Source organism: Euprymna scolopes, chromosome 15, assembly GCF_053919585.1.
Source record: "Euprymna scolopes isolate OS-2025 chromosome 15, ASM5391958v1, whole genome shotgun sequence".
Taxonomy (NCBI): domain Eukaryota; kingdom Metazoa; phylum Mollusca; class Cephalopoda; order Sepiida; family Sepiolidae; genus Euprymna; species Euprymna scolopes.
The window spans coordinates 128,623,912-128,631,411 of record NC_136496.1 but is presented as its reverse complement, the minus strand read 5'-3'; positions in this window follow the sequence as shown (position 1 = coordinate 128,631,411).

The following is a 7,500-nucleotide window of genomic DNA, read 5'->3' as shown; positions in this document are numbered from 1 at the left end:
ACACATATATATATATATATATATATATATATATATATATATATATATATATATACACACGAGGGGCGTGCAATAAGTAATTCCCCTGACCCACTTCCCATAGCAGTAGAGCAACGAAACTTGGCACAGTTATTAGTCTTTCTCTACATAGGAAGCAGGCCAATGGAACAATGTTCCGCGTGCGGGCAGTTCTAAGAAATAAGCTTTGTTCATGGAATTTACGTTTAGAATTTGGCACAGACAACATGAATTTTTTTCAGATCCGATGTGAATTATTCGCGGTTTTTCTTATTATCTTTCCTCGTCTAATATCAACTCTATTTCAAGTTTTGACTTCCTTCCAAAATATCCAAATCTTTAACCCCGAGAATATAAAAGGCTTCCAATGGTTAAAAGTACAGAATAGTTAACACTCGAGAACTCGTACCCCGCCCCTCCCCAAAAATAATTTATATACGACAAACTAGAATGAAATTCTCTACCAAACCTGCATAGTTTTAATGTGTGGAAATGATTTGTAAGGTGTTTTATTCACGTTCGCAGCGTTATCGTTAAAACTGATTCAAAACACGTAATTTATTCAACTAAATGCATTTAAGTGAAGAGAATTGTTATCGCACAAAAAATCGTAAATAACACATGATTTATATAAAATGCATTAAAATGTAATTATCAATCTAACTCGCTTTGTTTTCACATGTAGAAATGACATATAAGAGGGTTTATACTGTTTTAAAAAATACTTACAAATCCTTTACTTTGCTGGTTTCGCCATTTTGTTTGATTTACGAGTTCTCGAGTACAGTAGTGCCCCGGGATACGGTGGGCCGAGGATATGTTTTTTTTTTTTTTTTTCAGGTTACGATGTGGAATACGACATTTTACTGAGTCCTGGATACGGTATTTGCTCCGCTTTACGGTGTTAATTATAATGTTATTTGATTATATACGTGTGTATTATATATACTGTACTGTTTTTTTTTTTTTGCTAATTTTTAATGTCGTATCCCGGGGTTCTACTGTATTAATTATTCTGTACTTTTAATCTACAAAATATTTTTATAACTGTTTCCACACATTAAAACTATGTAAGTTCGGTTAAGAATTTCATTTTAATGCGTTTTATTTGAATTATGTGTTATATTGTTTTTTTTTGTTTTTTTTGTTTTTTTGTTAGTTTGTTTGTTTTGTTCTGCACTTTCAACTTTAAAATATCTATTGATGTAACAGAATAAGAACAAAGAAAGTCACGTGGTTGTGATTCATTCTGATTGGTTGGTATCACACGTGAAACTCAGCCATTTTCACTTACCCCCCCCCACCACTCTCCGTTCCGTGTGTCTGTTAGCTCTTACAGATTTCTTTCCTAACAAATATAGAACTATGGTTCTCGTCTTTTCGCTGTTCGCTAAAATCTATATTCCCCAATGACCGAGCAAGTCCTTTTTAAATACTATTCTGTGTATCTTGGTTCAACCAATACATATGCCTCGTCATCCATTGTTACTGTGGCTGCTTGCATTGAAGATGCTGTTGCTTGTAGCCATTTGTCTTCATACGAAACAACTGTATCACATGTCAAGCATAGAATCTGGATGTGAGGCAGCTCCATTAAGGTATCTACGACGCCAACTATTAACTCCAGACGTTCTGAAAAACAGATGTGAAACCTATCAAAAATTGTAATTTTGTAAAATGGCCGTGTGAATAATGGCGGCTATTTCTTTTTGGAACTGTTTCACCATTCGTCAACATAAATTTTGTTTCACTATTCGTCAACATAAATTTTGTTTCACTATTCGTCAACATAAATTTTGTTTCACTATTCCAATAAACCAATAAAACCAATAAACCAATAAAAACAATTTCGTCTTTTTTTTTATCTCTTACATCCTTAGTTTCTTCTTTTTTTTCTATTCTTTATTTCTTTATTTATTTGTTTCTTTATTCTTCTGATTTTCGTCCTTTTTATATTCATTTTTGTTTTTTTATTTGTATTTCAGTAAGTTTTATTTTTTCTTTGTCTCTGTATTTCTTTCTTTCTTCTTTTCTTCTTCTTCTTCTTCTTCTTCTTCTTCTTCTTCTTCTCGCTCTCCCTCTCTTTATACCCCTACACCCCCCACGCAAGAGAAGGAAGGAAAATGTAAAAATATGCGTAGTATTATATAAATAATACATTGAAAGGAATAATGTCTTGAATATTCTAGATAGAGCCTTAATAAACTAAGGAAATTAACTGATGACGATTAAAAAAACGAATTATTAAATCATCAAATGTTCAAAGAAATACACATATACAATATATATATATATATATATATATATATATATATATATATATATATATATATATATAGAGAGAGAGAGAGAGAGAGAGAGAGAGAAGGAATACAATTATATGCATATATATATATCGAGAGAGAGAAACACAGAGACAGATAGATAGATAGATAGATAGACAGATAGATAGATAGATAGATAGATAGATAGATAGATAGATAGATAGATAGATAGATAGATGGATAGATAGATAGGTTTTTATAGTTTTTATTATTCTTTATGTAAATACAGTCATACCTTGCTACAAAATGCAGACGATTTCGATCATAATTGATCTCATCAGGCAAGAAGATTTACAAATTCAAAAATTAAAAACGGTTCAAGACCATTTTCGATTTTAAAGGAGAGAAAATATACTTTGCAATGACTGGCGTGAAGCAAGGGTAATGTTCGTATGGATTTAAATTCAATTACAAAAATCAAATTTCAGTTAAAGTAGGGGGTAAAAGGATAGTTTTGGGAAAGGATTAGAGAGAGAGAGAGAGAGAAGGAGAGAGAGGGATGAGAAGGGAAAGGGTAACACAGAAATATAGAGGAGGTATGATTTCACTAAAAGGGAGAAAGGGAGAGAGAGTTTAGTTAACCCTTATCCATGGTCGAGTTATTTTTAAATGACTTAAATTATAAAATAGTAAATATCGCCTCCTGACACCTTCGTCGTTATATGTCAACTGTTTTCTTCTGTACATCCTCCTTCCTGTCCCTCCGCTTTCCTCTCTTGAACGCTTTTTAATTTTTTTATTTTCTAATTTTAAAAAATTTTTAATTTTTAAATTTTCTTGCCTAATGAGATCAATTATGATAAAAAAATAGTATGTGCTTGTGTAGGTTGGTGATGTTTTAAAACGATGCATTTCATATATTTTTATATATTGAAAAGTTTAGCTTTCAAATAATCACGTCCGTTATTACGATTTGTTCCCCCCCCCCCGAAAAAAAAATACCGAACTTTATTAAAAGAAATATGTTACGAAAATAAAATTGTTGGCAAAAAATAAATTCGTTTTATTTTGTTCAATAAACTTCCGTATTTTTTTCGGCATAATAATAAAAAAGCATACAAAATTTCGGGAGCTAACCTCTTCAATTTATCCAGAGTTAACATAATTTAATAAAGCCATAATCACTAATAATAAAGGTAATGTTCAAAGTTCCAAAATGTTAAATTGGTCGTTTCTCACCCCCTTTCACATTCACTTTAATTTTACAGAACAAGGATTAAAGTTCAGTCGAGCACCTGACATAAAAATAAAAATAGAGCAGAGATAGACTCGCAACGCCTTTTCTGTTATATAGAAGTAGTCGATGCCTGCCTGTAATTTCAAGAGACAATGGATACCCACTGTAAGGGTTACTGCGCAAGTAATTGTGAAGCAAGGGTTGCGCAATTTTCGACCACACCTTTCCTGAATCGGCACTGCTTGAGTCCAGTGGCAAGGAGAAGTACTAGATGACTCGAAACAATGCTGAGATAAGCGGAGAACACGTACTGCACCTGGAATTCCCAAATGGTCACCCATTTTAGTACTGACCAGGTTCAACATTGCTTAACTTCAGTGATCTAACAGCAGCCAATGTGTCAACGTGATTAATAGAGATTAAAAATATGTAGTAGGAAGCTGAAAAAGATATTTTCTTCCTTTTTTTTTTTTGTCTAATTTTGACAGACGTTTCCTCATTTCAATTGCTCGCCTATTCAAACAATGCATACGCAACAATTTTACCTTCGTGACATTTGAGTTTTTCTAGTGTGCTTTCTTCCTAGAACGAGCAATTAGCAAGTTTATTATTATTGGCTTATATGGAGCTTTCACACAAGTCAACAAACGATCTGATTGGAGACCAGTGGTGTTCTCTGGAAGCTGAGTGGCAACAAGTCTCCCCAGACGTTCAGCTCTCCTCTCCTCCTTCGATAGCATTTGCAAATAAATTTGCATCATCGCAACAGCCTCTTACTATTGATTTCTCGCTGGCAGTTGCCATTGGTTTATACTGGAATTTGAGTGGCACTAAGCCTCCCCAAGACCCCAGTTCTCTTCGCACTTGTCCAGCGGAGGTCTGGCCAGTGCTCCCTCCTCGGTCTTTCCATCCTCCTTGACCCTTCTCGGCTCTTTGGTATCACTTTTCTATTGGGGGAACGGTGGTGAAACAATGGAGGGGATGCATGATGGGGGTGTAGAACATGTAGTTCTGCAGCTTCGGTGTTCTTCATTCCCTGTAACGTTTCTTCGTTATATTGTCTTGTGTTATTCTCCGCATTCAAGGGTTTTCCTTAATATTTCAGCCGTTTTCATTATCGTTAGGCCTTGTATTTTTGAAGCTTTTTTTTTTTTTACACAGTGATAACCATTTATCAAGACCCGGAAGCCACTCAGGGATAAGGGTTATTGCAGGTACATTACGTTAGTGTGGAGATTTGATGAAGTGTTTACTTACGGGGGCCGTTCATTAGGAATTTGTTAACATTGGACTTGAACACATCCAAGTTGTAGTCCGGTGGGAAGCAGGCAGACGGAACAGATTCCAATTTCTGCCATTCTTTTTCCAGGTTTTCGGAATTGTTCCTAGTGCTCCTACTATTATCGTTGCCATTTTGATTTTCTTCATCATCCAAATCCCTTTTAACTATCTGGCTAGTTCTATGTATTTGCTTCGTTTCTCCTTTTCTTTCATACTCTTTCTGTGGTCAGCTGGGACAGCAAAGTCTACGATTTGACAGGATTTCTCTTTCTTGTAAATTATTACGACATCTGGTCTTCTTGCTTGGATGGGTTTGTCCGTTTGTATGTCCATGTCTCATAGGATTTTGTGGTTCTCGTTTCCGAGTGCTGTTGCGGGTTTATGCTGGTACCATTTATCTGTACGCTCAAAATGCATCCGTTTGCAGAATTCCCAGTGCATCGCCCTCCCCGCTTGGTCATGCCTGTTTTTGTATTCCTTTTGGGCAAATTTGCTGCATTCACTTACTATATGGTTTATCGTTTCGTCTCTTTGTCCACAGAGTCTGCATTTGCTGTTTTCTTGTGTTTTATTGATCATTGCTTTGATATGGTTGGTTCTTATCGAGTTATCTTGTGCTGCAGGTAATTATTATTATTATTATTATTATTATTATTATTATTATTATTATTATTATTATTATTATTTTGCTCTTGTGACTTTGAAAAAATTCCGTTTCTTGTTCCACTTTTGTACCTTTTCGAAAAATATATTTTATGTATACATATATATACATATATATACATATATACATATATATATACATATATACATATATATATACATATATACATATATATATACATATATACATATATACATATACATATATACATATATAATATATATGTATATATATTATATATACATATATATACATATACATATGTATATACATATATATATATATGCATATATATACATATATATATATACGAGGGGCGATGATTAAGTAATGCCCCTGACCCACTTCCAGTTGTTTGATCTAGCTGAAATTTTGCCCGTGCAATGATTTATATCTCTACGGCTTATGTGGCAAATTACAGCTCTGAACTAATTGTGGTTTCTGTTTTACAGGTGTTTGAACTGAGTCAGGTGTGAAATGGAGCCTGTTGAATGTCGAGCAGTGATCCGGTTTTTGTATTTGAAAGGACGCACACCACAGGAGACTTTTGATGAAATGAAAGAAACTTATGGTGATAATGCCCCATCATATAACCTTGTAAAACGCTGGCATCGTGAATTACAACATGGCCGGAAGTCTGTGGAAACAGCTCCCAGACCTGGTAGCCCCCCTTCTGCCATTGATGAGGCATCAGTCCGTCAAGTTGAGACTGCCATTTTGGAAGATCGGCGCATTACTATTCGTCAAATAGCCCAAGATGTCAAGATTAGTACAGGGTCTGTAGAAACTATCATTCATCACCATTTGCATATGCATAAGGTGTCTGTCAGATAGATTCCCAGGTTGCTCACACCATTCCAGAAGCGAGAACGCGTCGAGTGCTCGAGGATGAATTTGGAGATGTGCTAAGAAGATGAGTCAAAGTTTTTCAAAAGACTGATTACACAGGATGAAACCTGGGTCCATCACTATGATTCAGAGACCAAAGCTCAGTCAATGCAGTGGAAGCACTTGGACTCACCACCTCCAAAGAAGGCAAGGATGCAGCCCTCCGCTGGCAAGGTCATGCTCACAGTCTTCTGGGACCAGGACGGAGTAGTGATGACAGATTTCCTGGCAAAGGCTACCACAATTACAGGAACCTATTATGCTTCAGTTTTGAGGAAATTAAGGGAAGCTATCAAAATCAAGAGGCGGGGCAAGATAAGCAAAGGTACCCTCCTCCTGTAGGACAATGCTCCGGTACACAACTCGCATGTCGCCAGATCAGTAGCACGGGCGTGTGGTTATGAAATTTACCCCATCCTCCTTACTCTCCTGACCTTGCACCCTCTGACTTCCACCTCTTCCCAGCCATGAAGTTGTTTTTGAAAGGAAAGCGTTTCCCAGATGATGTAGTCTTGATTTCTGAAGTCACGACGTGGTTGGAGGACCAACCTGGGGTGTTCTACAAAAACGGTCTCGAGAGCTGCATCAAACGATAGGAGAAATGCATAACTCTGGGTTATTCCTATGTAGAGAAAGACTAATAAGTGTGCCAAGTTTCGTTGCTCTACTGCTATGGGAAGTGGGTCAGGGGAATTACTTATTGCACGCTCCTCGTATATATACATATATATACATACATGATGGCAGAATGTTTTGCTGTTTTAGGCTACAGCCAGCCTTTTTTGCTATAAGGATAGACGAGATGGTAAAAAGTGTATCTAATTTATATCGAGCAATGCCTGTGCGTGAGGATTGTTATGGTGGGGAACGACTTTGTATGTTTGTGTATATATGTATATGTATATATATATATATATATATATATATATATATATATATGTATATATATATATGTATGTGTGATCACGCATGTGCTTTTCCCCCATTTACGTATGTGCATTTGCTGTACATATTTATGCGTGTGCTTATATTTGTGTGTTACTTATTAAAAATGTTTTTTTCTATTATTTAAGTTACTTACTTAAGCTTTCACCTATTTTATTTTATTTCATTAAAATAAACCTGTAACGTATAATTTCTACCTGCCC